This window comes from Terrapene carolina, unplaced genomic scaffold (genome assembly GCF_002925995.2).
Source record: "Terrapene carolina triunguis isolate 2854851 unplaced genomic scaffold, T_m_triunguis-2.0 Scaffold23, whole genome shotgun sequence".
Taxonomy (NCBI): Eukaryota; Metazoa; Chordata; order Testudines; family Emydidae; genus Terrapene; species Terrapene triunguis.
In genome coordinates, this window is record NW_020664374.1 from 2,865,859 (window position 1) to 2,883,318 (window position 17,460).

The 17,460-nt window shown below is 45.6% G+C and overlaps 1 protein-coding gene across 3 annotated transcripts in view; it reads right to left on the reverse strand.

Moving 5' to 3' along the window:
* The window catches only part of LOC112110524 (cytoplasmic FMR1-interacting protein 1), a 119,304-nt gene extending 101,850 nt beyond the window's left edge, over positions 1-17,454 (reverse strand). Inside the window, exon 1 of one of the 3 annotated variants that reach the window (XM_024205569.2) lies at positions 17,421-17,454. The gene's annotated coding sequence lies outside the window, so the exon portion shown is untranslated. Of the gene's footprint in view, positions 1-17,083; positions 17,103-17,416 lie in introns of those variants that run through there. The other 2 variants (XM_024205568.2, XM_024205570.1) reach the window with 2 other exon arrangements.
* Positions 17,455-17,460: the final 6 nt, after the last annotated feature.

Below are 17,460 nucleotides of genomic sequence, written 5' to 3' on the forward strand. Positions count from 1 at the left end.
TCTCTGAAAACCACCGGTCTATAGCAACAGGCTGGGAGCAAGGCAAGCAGAAAGAAGAACAGTCCCAAACAGAAGTAGTAGGGAAGAAACAGACCCAGCAGATTGCGAGGACAGTTGTGGGAGACACACAGCAGGAGGAAAGAGAAAGGGAGATTAAGAGGACCAAGAAGAGAGAAAGGATGAGACTAATGGGAGAAAATAGGGAAAAAAAGAAGAGAGCTGCAACATGTGTCAGGATATGACAAAAGCCGGTATTGGGAGTAAGGTGAAAGAGCTCTCAATAAGATATGGGAGCAACTAAACTAGAATGAGGCAATTTATGGCTAAGCCTCTGTGTAGCTGTATCAATTAAACTCTGTTCTGGCCTTTTCTCTCTCCCGTTTTAACACCACGTGCATTTTATTGTAGGCGTGCCAAATATTGTAGTGCTTTTGTCATGTGCACCAATGAGGACTAAGAGAAAACTAACATTCATTTTCCCTTGTGATCCATCTCAGAATATGAACCCAGGTCTCCAAGAATTAAAAATAGCTAGGGCACCAACTCAAGCCTACTCAGTCCTTTTTTCGAAATCAGAAAAATGAGACTTCACTTGAGCTATGAGCCTTAGATGCACACAGCGGAATCAATCTCAGCCATAAGGAACATCAGTGCTACTCTGTAAAATCTTGAAACAAAAAACACCAACACCACCACAAAGGGAGCTGTGTTTCTGAAAGCCAAGCTGTAGTGACAGGGCTTATCCTTCCTCAGTCATGTGCATGTGATTTCTTTGGACCCGCTCAGTCTTTTCAGAGTTCAGATCCCAGCATTCCACTCAGATGTTTTTTTTATTCACTGGGGAGGGAGGGGGAATACATTTGTTTTCTATTTTAAAATAAAAATGCCATATTTAAAATTAAGACTCCTTTACTGGATACCAATTGGTCCCCTTGGTTTTACAATCAATCTGCTGCATTTTTCTCTCCAGCGTGAGCAGTCAGTCAGCATTCATTTCAAACTATAAAATTATGCCATGGCCATGCAGCACTAGGCCAGCAGCAAAGTCATTAAAATACCCAGAGGCAGCTTGACACATTCTCCAATTGGGGGAGTTAACCTCAACATGCTAGTAGCACTTGGGGCTCATCAAAACAGGTATAACTGGGGGCTGCTAGCACAGTTGTTGGCCATGGTTAGGGCAATATCTAACTTCCAACTTTTTTTTAAAATGACTATTGTAGCTTCTAATAATATGTTATAGAGCAGCAGTGTTAGGTTATTACAATGTCCCTTAACCATATATTTTTATGGCTAGTTTATATGGGAGAATATTTTAAAACATGGACTCCACTAAATGAGCAATACAGCCAGCATTATATTAGCAGCATAGCTAGGCCCTTAGCAGAGAAAGCTAACGGGAAAGTAGTCGTCTTTGGTCTTTTTACTTTTATCCAAAAAAACGGCATAGACTCAGAGAACATTCCTAGTCAGTGGCTCTATTTATGGTAATATCTGATAGGCATAGTGCCCAATACAGCTGCATAACATCACTGCAATTTGGCTGCATTTTACATAACGTTTTTAAAAAACTGGGTTCATCATACTTACCTTGTTATTATTTAATGCATGCAAAAGTCTAGCTAAAACCCCTTACTACCCTTTTAGACATTGTAACTAAGGCTATGTCTACACTAGTACTTTTGCCTGTAAAATTTCTGTCAGGGGTGTAAAAAAACCACACTCTTGACCAACATATGTTGTTTCACCAACAGAAGCACCAGTATGGAAAGTTCTATGTCAGTGGGAGACGCTGTCCTGCTGACATAGCTACCACCACTCATTGGGGGTGGTTTAATTATGCCGACAGGAGAGCTCTCTCCCGTCGGCATAGAGCGGCTACAAGGGAGACCTTACAGCAGCGCAGCTGCAGCAATATAGCTGTGTCACTGTAAGGTCTGTAGAGTAGACACAGCCTTAAATTATGAAGAGATTATAGGAAGAACATAGATCAATTGTAGGTTTACGGCAGGGAACACCACTGTCAATAATGCAAAAAACTTCATGAAGTATCACTGTCAAGACAAAAATGTTTTGAAGAAATATTTTCATGGTGTTATAAGCACAGTGTCTTAGGTTATTAAATATTTAGGACTAGAGCCTGGAAAGACTCACACGTGCTTAACTTTATGTACTGTGAGTAATCCCACCGACTTCTTTGAAGGACTGGGGCCTCACTCTGTGACATTTATGCAGTTTAACTTTTGCACTTTATTTAACTTGGACACATCTATATTTAGTGACATTCAATTACTGAATGTGTGTACTAGCATCATGCTGCAGTACTGGGTTTGCAAAACCACAGGAAAAAACAAAATGTTTTTACTAAAAACTGACAGCATCATTTGAATATTATTTTTATTCAAAAGAATATTCAGGGTGGTGATATTGCAATTGGTCCTAGAAAGGTGTTCAGTTCAATCAAATAGGATTCTCCCCCTTGATATTGGAGAGCTTAGTTGGAATGCATTCAATGCAACATTTCCTCATCCTTTCTACAATATTTTTGGTACCCTGCAAGATTGTCTATTCACACAGTGCAGCCAAGAAGATACGAGCACCATCACTGCCAGGAGGCATTGGAGATGGGTTGGCCATGTGCTTTGGATGGAAACTGATTCCATCACCAGAATAGCATATGATGAACACCTGAAGGCAAACGAAAACATGGCGAAGAGCTGTGGAAACTGAGCTGAAAAACCTGGGGCACAGCTGGGGAACCATTGAAAGACTTGCCAGAAACAGACAGGAGTGGAGGAGCTTTGTCGCTGCCCTAAGCGCCACAGACATAATGGGAACATGATGATGATAATGCACGATTGACAGTTTCACTCTCTTTGATTTGACTATGAAAACCTTGGCAGTTTAATTGAAGAGACACCAGCAACTTGAAACCCAGTTAATCACAAAAGACAAGACAAAAGTAGTTTCAAGTCTTACACTAGCTCCCTACAATTGTTCCCTGAACAATCTTTGTTGTTTTAATAAATACATTTTCCTATTTTTTAAGTGCATCTCTCCCTGTTGCTGTGTGGAAGAGCCACACAAATAGGGGAAAGTGACTAATAGGGAAACTTTCAAAAAATGCACAAGTCAAAGTACAAAACAAAGAATTATTTTTGCTAGTCTCTTTCTAATATAGTCCCGTAAGTGTCATTATCACCAAGAGCAGGTAAAAAAATTCAGAAAAGTGAAGTTTTAAGTTGAGAGTATCCTTTTAATTGCTAATGTGTTTAGTCCTTTTTTTTTTTTTTAGTATCATCAATACCGTGTCAGGGACAAGATGATATATCTGAGAAACCCAGGTAAGTAGGTCCTTTCCTAAAGTCACTGTGAAAGGCTTTGGCTCATGAAGACCTCACAAAAGCACAACATCTAGTTTACAGTTTATTAAGACAGGAAGAGAATCTTTTGCCGCTGCAGAAGGCAGTTGACTAATTTGAGCTAAGTTCTAATGCAGTTCACACATTTTAAGTTTCCATCCCTTATTGAAGCACCTAACAGATGGTATCTAAATAAACACACCCACCCACACACACATATTTAACAGAATCATAAAAGAGATGGAAAAAGACCTATCAGATCAAGCCCTCATCAGAGCAGGATGATGGCACTCTGACGTTTCTGTGTTGCTCTTTGGGGATAAATGCTTGAACAGTGGAGTCTCAGTAATTAAATTACCAATTTATTGAACAAACAACTAACCAATCCTAATCAAATAAAAACAAAAAACCCAAGCAATACATCCAAAAAAACCCTTACTAGGATATGCCTGAGACACACATGAGCAGAGAGCCTGATTCAAGGACTTTCAGGACTTTCTGAGCCCTGGTCGGGCTATTGTAGCACTTCATTACTCCTCTTTCTCCCTATCAGCCATTACTTCCGTAAAGAGAAAATAGTACATTAATATCCGGTGCACCTGTAGTGGTGCTGTTCTACATAACTTACCCTTTGTACAGAGAAACTTCCTTGGACTCTCAGGAATATTTAGGAATAGCTATTGCACTTTGAATTCACACCCTACCTTAATCCGAATTAATTTTCAACAGTGGGCAGTTGGTCTAACCTTCAACAGGAAGGTTAGACCAAAGGTCCCCATATAGAAGAAGATGAACAGACACCTGGTAAGCTAGACATGTGTATAGCTTGTTTACTGTTTTAAGATCTGTTTTCTCTGAAATTCTTTTGTTCTAAATAAATAACACTTGTTTTAAGAAGGCTGTCCGGTCAATGTATTGCCACTGGTAATAGCTCCCGGAGGGAACAGAACTGCAGGTACTGAACCTAAGGCTGACCTGCTGAGCTACATCATGGTTAGTGCCAGGGGACTACAGCCCAAGGCAGAATTACATGATTCCACGTTGAGAGAGGTGACAGCTTGAGACCTGAAAGGGGGGGTGGGGAAGGGGGAGGGGAAAGAACAGCTACCTACCTTTCTGTATCTGCTGTTCTTCAAGATGTGCTGCATCCATTCCACTGTAAGTGTGTGTGTGCGTCTCGTGCAGAGAACTTTTTCCCTCAGTAGTACCCGTCGCCATTTTACAAATGTCTATGATAGGTACTTGCACTAAGAAATTTGCATATATTGCCTGCGCTGTAGTAGAATGCACCAGTCCTCCAGCTGCTGAGGTTATATTAGCCAAATGGTGGTATAAAGGAATGCACAGAGAGATCTGTGATGAAATCCTCTGCATGGATACTGATTTGCCTTTACCTCTGTCCACAATCGCAACAAACAACTGAGTTGAAGCTCTGAAGGGCTTGATACGGTCCAGACAGAAAGTGAGACCCTTCTGAGATCCAGCGAATGTAGCCTCTCCTCATCCCTATGAGCATGAGGCTTCGGAAAGAAAGTTAGCAAATAGATTGCCTGGTCAAGGTGAAAATTTGCAACTACCTTAGAGAGAAATTTGGGTGAAGGTGGAGATAAACCTTATCCCTATGAAAAACTGTATAGGGAGGGTCTGATAGTAGGGCTTTTAACTCTCCCACCCTTCTAGCAAAGGTAATGGCCACTAGAAATGCTCCTTTCATGGGGAGGTGCAGCAGAGAACAAGATGTAAGTGGTTCAAAGGGTGGACCCATCAATTTAGCTAGGACCAAGTTCAGATCCCAGGGAGGGATGAGATCGAGCACGTGAAGATATAACCTGACCTAATCCTTCAGGAATCTGGTCATGATGGGGTTGGGAAAAAAGGATCTACTATCTACCGAAATGTGAAAGGCTGAAACAACTGCCAGATGCACTCTAGTAGAGCTAATGAACAAACTCTGTTTTAGGTAAAGGAGATAGTTCAGTACAAGACTCAGGGGTGCACACTCTGGAGATACGCCTTTCCAATGGTACCAAATGGAGAAGTGCTTCCACTTATCCAAGTAACTACTCCTAACTGAGGGGTTTCTGTTATTCAGAAGCACTTTTTGAATGTCCTTTGAACAAGATCTCTCAAATGGTGTCAACCATGAAGCATTCATGCTGTCAGAAGGGGGGCTCAGAGGTTGGGATGGAGCAGCCGACCATAGCCCTGGGAGATGTTATCTGGATCCAACAGGAGAGACAGTGGGGACTTGATTGACAAGGCTAGTAGGAGTCGAATACCAGTGTTGACAAGGCAATGCTGCTGCTATAAGGATGAGGTGAGCACTGATCTTGTCTGACCTTGAACAAAACCCTGAGTAGCAATGGGACTGGAGTCAAGGCGTACAGAAGGGAATTCTTCCAAGAGAGGAGAAAGGCATCTGTCAGTAAGCCTGGGTGGAGAGCTCCCCAGGAACAAAACAGAAAATGTCATCAGTTGGCTTTATTGCAAACAGATCCACTTGGGGAGTCCCCCAGAGCTGGAAGATAGATTTGGCCACGTCTGGGCATAACAACCACTCGTGATCGGAGAACAACCTGCTCAGCTGATCTGCTAACATGTTCTGTTTCCCTGGAAGGTAAGCAGCTCTGAGATGAATCGAGTTGTTTATACAAAAATCCGAGAGGAAAATTGCCTCCTGGCATAGTTGGGTCGACTACACTCCTCCCCGTCTGTTTATGTAAAACATAGTCACAGAGCTGTGTGTTAGAATTAATAAATTCTTTCCTACTATTTGGGGGAGAGAGGTCAAGCAGGTGAAATGCACCACTGTTAACTCCCTGACATCTGTATGGCTCTTTAGATCTTGAGATGACCTGAGATCTTGAGTCTGCAGAGATCCCAGATGAGCTCCCCAATCCAGCGATGATGCATCTGTGACTAGAGAGAGGGGTGGCAGTGGAGGAACAAAGAGGACCCCCAGGCAAACTTTCAGAGGATTCATCCACCAATCCAGAGATGACAAAACCAACACTGGCACTCACACCGTCCTGTCCAAATAAAGACAACTTAGGACATACACCAAAGCTAGCCATGCGTGCAGCCTTCTGAGCTGCAGCCTGGCATAATGGACTACATAGGTACACACTGCCATGTGACCAAGAAGCCTGAGGCAGCTGCGTGCCATGGTGAGAGGATATGCTTTCAAACTGCAGTACTATGTCCCATAATGTTTCGAACCTGGATTGAGACAGGAAGGCCTTGGCCTTTGAAGAGTCTAAGACTGCCCTAACGAACTCTACTCTCTGTACTGTTTTTAGGATTGATTTGTCTTGATTTACTAGAAGTTCTAGTGCCAAACGGGACCGGATGGTCGATACACTGGCTAACGCTTGGGCCTCAGACCGACCTCTGATCAAACAATCGTCCAGGTACGGGAACACATGGACTCCTAATTTATGTAGATGCACTGCCACCATGGTCATGCATTTTGTGAACACCCGAGGAGCGGCTGAAAGACTGAATCAAAGCACCACAAACTGGTAATGGCACCCATTCACCACAAATCGGAGAACCTTCCAATGGTTGTGGTGTATCACAACATGGACGTAAGCATCCTTTATGTCGAGGGCAGCATAAGAGTCCTGTGTTCCAAGGACAGATAGGGTAACCATGAAGAATTTTATTTTCTTCGGGAATTTGTTCAAACCTCTTAGATCTAAAATAGGCCTGAGACTCCATTATGCTTTGGAAATAATGGAAATAGAAGCCATTCCCTCCGAGGCACAATGGGATTTCCTCTACAGTGGCAAACTGAAGAAGAGACTGGACTTCCTGTTGGAGGACAATCTCACGAGAATGGTCGCCTAAGAGTGATGAGGGAGGAAGGCTGGGAGGGGAGGGTGAGAACTGAACTGGAGAGCATATCCCAGTTTCACGGTGCTTAAGGCCCAGCAGTCTGATGTTACATGGCCCCAAGCACTTAGGAAGTGGCATGAGAGAATGGTAAACAAACGCTGGGGAACCCATGGAACTACAGTAACTGTACACTGTCCTCAACAAACCCACCAAAATGCCTGTTTGGACACAGCGGCTGGACAGGATAAGCCCACTGATGCTGAAGAGGAGGATGGTGGCGGTTGCCTCCCTGCCCTTTTTCCTGGGTGGATCTTGGGATCAGGAAGGTAATCCTTGGTGCCTGTATGGCTGCTAAAGATTAAACTGTTTTCTTTTCATTGCTGGGGTATAGATACCCAGGCTTTTGAGTGTCACCCTGGAATCCTTAAGATTGTGAACCGTCAACTGTCTTGTGTAAAAACAGGGTGGGAACTTCAAAAGGAAGGTCCTGGATAGTATGTTGGACCTCTAAGGGCAGCCCAGACAACTGCAAACACGAACACCTCTTCATAGCAATACCTGACACCATCATTCAAGCAGTCAAGTCTACGCTATACAAGCTGTCCTGACGACCAGCTTACGCTCTTCAGCCATCACCACAAACGTTTGTCTGCAGTCCTCTGGTAACTTGTCTTTAAATTGTATAATGTCTCCCAGAGGGTAAAGTCATATTGACTCAGGTGTGCCTGTTGGTTTGCAATCCTAAACTGCAGGCTTCCTGAAGAATAAAGCTTGCCACCAAACAGATCTACCCTCTGAGTCTGCCTTTTGGCATGGACGCTTGTTGTCCCTGCCTCTCACACTCATTGGCAGCTGCCACCACCAGAGAAGAGGGGAGGGGAGTAAAAATATTGATACCCCTTAAAGGGGCAAGATACCTCCTTTTAGCTCATTTCACTGTGCATGGCAAAGAGGACAGTGTCAGCCACAGGGCCTTGTAGATGGGGACACCTTCTGGGGAGTGCGTGCTCTAGGGAGAGTGTCCCCTCGAATTGGTAGAGCTATCCTGGCCAGAGTGGCCAATACCAGGATGTCTACCAACTTGTGAGAACTCTCACACCTCCTCTGCCTTAATGTCAAGTATAGAGGCCACTTTTTTTGAAAGATCTTGATGAGCTTTGTAGTCCTCTGGTGGTGGTGAATCACTTGATTGCTCAACAGCCTTGTCTGGTTACAAGGAGGAGGATGCAGCAGGCACCTGAGGTGGTGGCTGGTTTGTATCTTGCAGCAGAGATGGTGCCTGAGTGGCTTCTGACTTCACAGTACCAGACTCCGTACTGGGTACCTGTGAGTGATTCTCTTGGTGATGATAGCAGTGGTATGCTCTCCAGGACAGCGAGCAAGAGGGGTAAGGAAAGGTCCTAGCCAGGCAGCGAACACCCCATGGAGCCCAGAACAGCCACTAGTATGGGCCACTACAATCCATCCTTGCCTGGACCATTGTCTCTTAGACGGAAGCCAGCATTGAGGCTGCTGCATGGTCCATAGTCCCCAAGACTCTGAGGCAGGTATGTTCCCCATCCTGGACGGGATACAACCTCACCTACGAATCTGATGAAGTCCAATGCCTCTGAAAATGGCAGGGCAGAACCAGCTGAGAATGGAGAGAGATAGCCAGATCCTGGAGATGGCAGAACCAGGGACATCATCAGCGGCTTGCCTCTCAATTGCACCAGTTTTTGTGGCCGTCTCGGAGGGTAAAGATCCTGCAGGCTCTTGATGCAGTGAGATAGACACCATAGGCATCGGTACCAGCTGTATACCTTCCCGTACTGCTGGCAATACCAGTAACGAGAGGCTAAGCAAGCCTCTTGTGGCTGCATAAGCCTCCAGAGTGGTTGGGAGCGGCAGCAACTGAAGACTCCGTAAAGGTCTTTCAGGGGATGGCCTCGATGGACTTGGCACCTTCTGGGGAGTGCGTGCTCTAGGGAGAGTGTCCCCTCGAACATTTCATAGAGTCTCTGCCTCTACTACGCAGTGGTACCAATATACTTGATCAAGGTACCAAACGCAAAGCAGACCTAAGTCTTCTCTTTGATACCAGCAAATGGGACTGAGAAGCCACAAACATCTCTGGTGGGGCACTCCACACCAAAGCTGATGTGCTCGGGGTGATTTCCCCATGTGCTGACTCTAGTGGAAGACAAAAGGCTGCCTCCATAAGCAAGAACTTGAGCCTCGCCACTCTTTCTTTGAGCAGGGCTTGAATCCTTTACATATGTGACATTTCTCACTACGTGGGATTCTCCTAGACCACACTGGGGTTCATGAACCCCAGGGGGTTCGCAAAATGTTACAGGGGGTTCTTGGGGAAAAATTCCCTAATGGTGGACAGAGCTGTCCCTAGGGACCACGGGCAGCATGGGGCCAGCAGCCCCTGGACTTCCAAGAGCTAAGCAAATCAAAGCAAACATATCTATCACACTGAGGAGATTTAAACTTCAAGACTCCTTATAAGAAATGGAAAGGGAGGTGGATATTTTTTGCTGTTTTTAAAATTAAGTAGGCAGCTAGTATTGTTTTTAAAATTATTATGAAGAACAAGTTTAAGCTTTGTCGTAACGTGCGTTGTTTGCCTGGACTGCTCAAGACCTGAATGCTTGTGTAGGAGGAACTCTTTGAGTTGGCTTCTTAAATCCCTTCATGCTGTTTCACATCTGATACTCCTTGATGAAACATAGGAGCCTTGTCTTATAACAGGCTTATTCAAAGTGATACAAGCTACGAAAGTGAGATCTTGGAAGAGTGTTGCCGTTTTTATAATGTAATAAAAATACTGTAATGATAAATATTAATAATAAATAGTGTGTAATAAGCATATCATAAAAACAATTTTTATATTTCCAAGATCACTGCTTTTATAATTTATACTCAGGTAAAGGAGAAAATCCCTGGAAATATTCATTTTTAGGAGGGGGTTCTTGAGACTTGACATTTTAGTGAAAGGGCTTCACAGGTTGTTAAAGTTTGGGAACCATCGTCCTAGATATTTTAAGCAGGTTGGGTATGGGTCACTGACAAGCATATGCTTAGCGCAAGCCTGGTAGGACTCAAATCCTGGCAAGCAAGGCATCATTTTGGTACTGATCCCCAGTACAAAAATGGGGAAAGACGTCCTAAAACAAAAACAATCACTAAAACTAGCTAAAATGGCTACAACTAACTAAATGTTTACAGTAACAGGATATATAAACAATAGGGTGACCATACATCCCGTTTTGGCCGGGACAGTCCCTTTTTTAATCCCTGTTCTGACCATCCCAACTTTTTTTTTTTTTTTTTTTTTAGAAAAAGTGCTTTTTTAGCACTTTTGTCAAAGTGGGGTGTGGAAGAACGTGCAGGGGGGTGAGCGGCGATGCTAGCCACATGCAAGGAGGGAGGGCTCCGTCAGGGGGCAGGCCGGGCTCGGGCGAGCAGCGATGCCAGCCCTGCGCGGGGAGGGGGACAGGGCTCGGGAGAGCAGAGACGCCAGCCCTGCGGGGAGTGGGGGGACAGCAGGGCTCGGGCGAGCAGCTTGGGTCAGCCGGGGGTGGGTGGGGTGGAGCCCTCAGGCTAGCTCCACATGGTATCCCATTTTGCCTTTGGGAAATATGGTCACCCTAATATACAAGGATTGAGGGAAGTACTTATCATAAGTCTGAAGTTGCTCTGACAAGCATCACTGGAGGTAAGAAGGAACCGAGGCAGTGGCATGTGGCAACAGTGGGCTCTTGAGCCACCTTGATGGGCATCGCTGAGGGAAAAAGTTCTGTCACCCGTGCACTAGGCGCGCACCCACCTACAGTGGAACAGACATCTTCAAGCACTTGAAGAAGAATACTCAGAAATCAGGAGGAGTCAAAGGTGCAGGTAACCAAGTAACTAGGACACTTGTCTCTTTAAGGTTGCTTTATATTATTGGCCTGTCCTCCTTTACAATTCCTTACAACTTAGTAGCATCTGATAATTTTATTAATGTACTGTTAACTCCCTCTTTTAAGTAATTAAAGATGCTAACATTTTTCTATTAGCTTCTTCCTGTAGAGGGAAACCCTTCTCTCCTCCAAACAGAAATTGTATTTATCTGAATTTATAGAAATATATCTATAGATGTCCATCCTATGGCCTGGGCATCTATCCCATAGGTTAAAACGCACACAATAGTATAGAAGGACTGCCCCAACCATGAATATAATCATACCAACCCTCAGTCCAGTCGCTCCTGGACTGCAGAAAAGAGAAAAGCTGGGCTTTATGGGTATGCCCAGAAGATTAACAAATTCATATCTGGCACATAAATTGGTAAGTGACTTTCCAAAACAGAGGATCGCTCACAGACCATGCCCAGGGACAGCAGCCCACTCCTATACTGAGGGGTCTCCAGCTTGAGCATCTTTGCTCATCTCAACTGTTTCAGTATGTCCCAGGGAGAGGGGAAATCTCTCCAGCCCCAAACCCTATCATCACATAAGAGAAGAGGCCAGCTGGGATCCCTCATGGTGACAGCAGCGGACAGAAAGAATGAAGCAACTCAAATCCAGGAGCAGTGGGAAAGAAGCAGCTGCTCTTGTGCTGCCTGCAGTTGAGGAATGTGGAAGAGTAAAGAAGCTTTTCCACCCCCAAAACCATTCATTTACAGCAGAAAATTAAGACAAGCAACCTCGCCCCAAAGACACTCCCCTGTGATGAAAGGAGGGCAAGTGTCCCTAAAACACAAGCAACAGAGGCAATTTGATAAATGATGGATGGTGATACATGAACTCTATCCTTTTTACGGGTGGTGGGGGCTTCCAAGCAGAAACAACCCTCCTCCAAATATGCTGGACCACCAAGGATTTCCAGGAAGAGGAAACAAAACTATAAAGAATTTAATCTGCTTGATCTTTTTGCAGATATCTTTAAACATTCTCTCTGGGATGGTCTTTTCTTTTGCACACACTGAATTAACTTCACTTGTTACTCAACTCACTGGCTGGTCAAGAGTGGGGGGTGGGGAATACTAGCCCATTTTTTACTGAAATGACATAAATTAGTCATACTGGTTAGCTGCATGTAACAGTTTCCAACATCCCACTTTTTCCAGTAAGCTGAGGTTTAGACGGTTCAGACTTCCCTAAAACATTGAGCTAACTAGAGACATGATCTTTTCTGCTATTTACAAATATTTCTGTAAACTCAATTTTTACAGACAGACAGATACATAAAATCAGTGGTAAATAGCACATAGAAAAGCCATAGATATTGAGGAAATCTTTAGATTTGTGTTGGGAAAATACTTTTGTTTTACTAAACAATGTAAGATATGACCACCAAAAATTAACTGCAATACTTTGTCGTGCCTAAACATGGTAAGAACTAGTGTTTCAGGTTCTGTGCCCTACTCTACAGGAAGTTGTAAAAGCAGTTCCTCAGCCTGAGTGAAGCTAGATGTTTAATCCAGGTTAACACAAAGATTGGGGGGTGGCAGAAATCTAATTTATCATCATGCAGAAATTAAGCTGTAGCATGAGTATGGAAAAAATGAGTGATTTGGTTAATTTTTTTAAAATGTAGAAGATACCTTTGACTACAGTTAAAGGTCAGAGGCAATACACAAACAATACCCAAAGTTATCCATTGAATGGGCGTATACTATACATTTTTATCTTCTGTGTTATATGGAGCAAGGGGTTGAACTGTATTAAGTCCTGGATTCAGAGAGGTGCCTTTTGTTGTTGCTGTGAAAATTCACCCAGACACTGGCCATTTATAAGCCTCTGAAAATGACAACTTGCACTTGCCCTATAAAGCTTGTCACAGACTTGCTGCTAAAATCTCTGACATTCCATTTGCACTGAGCATGTTCCCATGCTCACTGGCCCACTATCTGCACTGAGCACGCTCCCAGGCACCACCATATTTGAACTTTAGATGGGATACGGACACAGGCCTAGCAGCAGCATTCCCACCTCCACCCATTTTGGCATAGAGGCTGTCATGCTGGAATGGAAGCCAGGAAGAGACCACGAGTTCTAGTCAGAGATGGAAATAGAACCCAGTCTCTCTTATGGCAGACCCAAGTCCAATCAACCACTCTGTCTTTCTGAAAGAATGTGCCAAATTTATGTGCTTGGCTGTGCAGTCTGTCACTGCTAGACTCCCCCTCCAGAATGAGGAACAGAACTCATGACTCTTGATTCCCACAACTCCCTAGCTGTTTTGCAAATAGCAATATAAGCCAAAGGCAATGTGTATGTCACACAGACCTTTAGTGGCTGGTCCACATAAAAAATGCAGTGGTGAAGGGTTGTGCCATGGATCTCATGGTCCTAGGTTCAAACCCTGACGATGACCCATGCACAGGTTCAGCATGGTTCCACATAAAGAAACTTTTGTTTTTTTCAGTTTGCTTTAATAAAACCTAGGAACTTACATACAAATACCTACATTCAAAGGGCATTAAGGTGGCAAAGTCAACCACTCAAAAGTCAGAAAATGCAAGAATTAAGGTTACCCATGCAACCTTTAAAAAAAATCAACTCAAAGAGTATTATGGTTTAGCCCAACTTAACAAGTACAGTCAGATAATATTTAGATAAAATCCTCATATTTCAATAAGGTCAATAGAAATTTTCAAACAAGCCTTAGACAATTATATGGGGAAATAGTGGAAAATCATAATAAAGTCAGCAGATTTGAAAAGTGACAAAATTTGAGTTGGACTAGTCCATGAGTTGGAGTGCTGATGTAAGGCGTAAACAACTGTATAAATCATAGCTATTCGATCTGAGCATGACCATTTTTAAACATATGTAATAATATGGCACAGAAAGCATAAAGAAGTTTCAACAAAGTATTATTACAAATTCCAATTTCAGAAGTACACAAATTAAAAATGGTACATGGATAAACTCTTTCAATATATAGTTCATTACAATTATACATTATGGCAAACAAATATTAGTGTACAGCGAGGCAGGCAGTAAGGACTAGACCCTCCAGTAGCAACTCCATTTCTTAAATGATTACTGTGAGTATTTCCAAGGCTTCTAGTAAAAATTAGTTTGGCCTTATATTTAAATGCCAAGGCAACCATATTTTTTTTTTTTTTGGCCCTCTGGGTGGTCTCTTAAGACAGGTTCAGCATGAACTGCTTGTAGTATGCTTCCATGATATAAAGTGCAACATATCTAGGGTGACCAGACGTCCCAATTTTATAGGGACAGACCTGATATTTGGGGCTTTGTCTTATACAGGTGCCTATTACCCCCCATCCCCGTCTTCACACTTGCTGTCTGGTCACCCTAAACATATCTGAATGCTTTTCAGACCCATTAGCAAATTCTGCAGGGCTAAAAACAAAGGCAATGCAAGCTGATGTGTCTTACTAGAACATACCGGCTGTTGACAGACTTGTTGTACCACTAGAAAGACTTTCCAATAGATTTAAGTCCATTTAAATTTTCAGAAAGTCATGCTGAACAAATAGATTAAATGCTGTCGGGTCACCACAATGTCCGCTGGTGGATGATGTATTTATTTATATTCTCCATTACAACAGAGAGGCAATGTCATTTTAACTGAAGAAGAATCAACTTCCTCAAAGGTCTTGCTCTGAATAATATTTTTATTTAAACACACATTGGCCTTTACCCCCTTTCATCTGAAAATCCATGTAATTCTTCATAGGTTTTATTTTTAATCTAATTTTCTATTATACACTATATATATATATAAAAACACAAGCAGCACAGTCCTAACAACGCTTCAATGACAAACCAGTGTGTGCACTAGATATGACAGGGGTGGGCAAACTTTTTGGCCTGAGGGCCACGTCTTGGTATGAAAATTGTATGGCGGGCCATGAATGCTCACCTAATTGGGGTTGGGGTGCAGGAGGGGGTGCGGGCTCTGGTGTGGGGCCAGAAATGAGGAGTTCAGGGTGCGGGAGGGGACTCTGGGCTGGAACAGGGGGTTGGGGTGCAGGGGGGGAAGGCTCCGGCTGGAGGTGCAAGCTCTGGAGTGAGGCTGGGGATGAGGGATTTAGGGTGTAGGAGGGTGCTCCAGGCTGGGACTGAGGGAGGAAGGGGGATCAGGGCTGGGGCAGGGGGTTGGGACAAGGGGGGGGTGAGGGCTCTGGCTAGGAGTGCGGGCACTGGGGTGGGGCCAGAAATGAGGAGTTCAGGGTGCGGGAGGGGGTTCCAGACTGGGGCACGGGGTTGGGGTATGGGAGGGGGTCAGGGGTGCAGGCTCCGGGCAGCGCTTACCTCAAGCAGTTCCTGGAAGCAGCGGCATGTCCCCCCTTTGGCTCCTTTGCGGAGGTGCGGCCAGATGGCTCTGCGCGCTGCCCCGTCCGCAGGCACTGCCCCTGCAGCTCCCATTAGCCACAGTTCCTGACCAATGGGAGCTGCGGGGGTGGCGGTTGGGGTGGGGGCAGCCCCCTGGCTGCCCCTAAGTGTAGGAGCCAGAGTGGGAACATGCTGCTGCTTCCGGGAGCCTCGGCATGCGTGTGCAGAGTGACCTCAGACCCTGCTCCCTTGCTGGAGCGCGGGAGCAGGGCAAGCCCGAGACCCCACTCCCCAGCAGGAGCGTGAGGGCCAGTTTAAACCGGCTGGAGGGCCGAATGTGGCCTCCGGGCCATAGTTTGCCCACCCCTGAGATATGAGGACAAGCGTTAAAAACAAAACATACACGCACACTTGAGAATAGACTAAACTGCTTTCAAGCAATAAAACAGAAGTATTTTTATATACATTCAGGCCCTGATCCTGTAATGGCCTGTATGCTACCAATTGCAGGATTGGGGCCTGAAATTGCTCATCATTTCCCCTCAAGTCTACAATACTTACTTCTGTTATTTTTCCTCTATCCTATCTTTACACTACAGTTTATAAGCAAGAACCGTGATTACACAGTACATAAGCACTTGATTGGAGCATTTTGGGCACTACTGCAAGATAATTAATAAATAACAATATGGTACATACTAAAGCATTCAATAATTCAGGATAACAAGATTGAGCGATAACCATAATCCTCAATTTGTTGAGGTTAGCAGGGCATGCAGATAAGTCATTGGAAATCCCTGTTTCCTTCACTTCCCCAGTGGTGGGACACAGGGATATACATTTAGTACAAAAGAGCCCGATTCTGACTGAGGCCCTTAGATCAGCGTTTTTCAAACTTCGGGTCCCATTGGCGGTGCTGCCCAGCTAAGGCAGGCTAGTGCCTACCTGTTTCGACACCGCACTGCGCCCCGAAAGCAGCCAGCAGCAGGTCCGGCTTCTAGCCAGGGGGGCCATGGGGCTCCACGCACTGCCCCCACCCCGAGCACCGGCTCCGCACTGGGGGAAGGGGGCCTGTGGGCGAGAGTCGCGCGCCTCCACCTAGGAGCTGGACCTGCCGCTGGCTGCTTCCGGGAAGCCTGCCTCTGCACGCTGCTGACCGGGAACCGCCAGAGGTAAGTCCGTGCCCCAACCCCACGCCCCAACTCCCTACCCCAGCCCTGAGCCCCCCCAAACCTGGAACCCCTTCCTGAACCCCAAATCCCTCATCCCTGACCCCACCCCAGAGCCTGCACCCCCAGCCCAGACCCCCTCCTGCACCCAACCCCCTGTCCCAGCCCAGAGCCCCCTCCCACACCCTGAACCCCTCATTCCCAGCTCCGTTGGGTCATGGACATCAACAATTTTCTTCAACTGGGTCCCCAGACAAAAAAGTTGGAAAACCACGGCCTTAGACGCTATCATAATATAACTAAATTGTGCTAGAGGCTTCAATTCTGCATCCCACCCTGCAATGCGCCCCCCAATCCCACTTGCCATCCGACTGGGCAAAGCACCCCCCCACACACACGCCTCGTTAGGAGTTACTTGTTTAGCCCTCACATTGTGCTGGGCGCTGCACAAGACACAGAATCAAGCGAGTCCCGGCACGGAGGTCCTCGCAGCGCTCGGGGAGTCGCTGGGCGGGGTGGGAAGCAGGCGGAGGCTGCAGCCAGACATGGGCCCAGCCCCAGAACAACCCCTCAGAGGCCAACCAAGCGTGAGCCCGGGGGAAGTTGGGCTCCGCGGGAGGCTGGCGCGGCTGGGCAGGCGGGAGAAGAGGAGCGGGCCCCCAGGACCTGCTGCGCGCCCCAGCGGGCCAGGAGCGGGCTCCGTGCGGGCAGGGCACAGCCCCAGCCCGGGGAAAGGGGCAGGAACAAGGGAAGTTTCTCTCACCCACTTGCAGCAGGAGACTCTCGCGGTCGCCGCTTCTCTCCCTC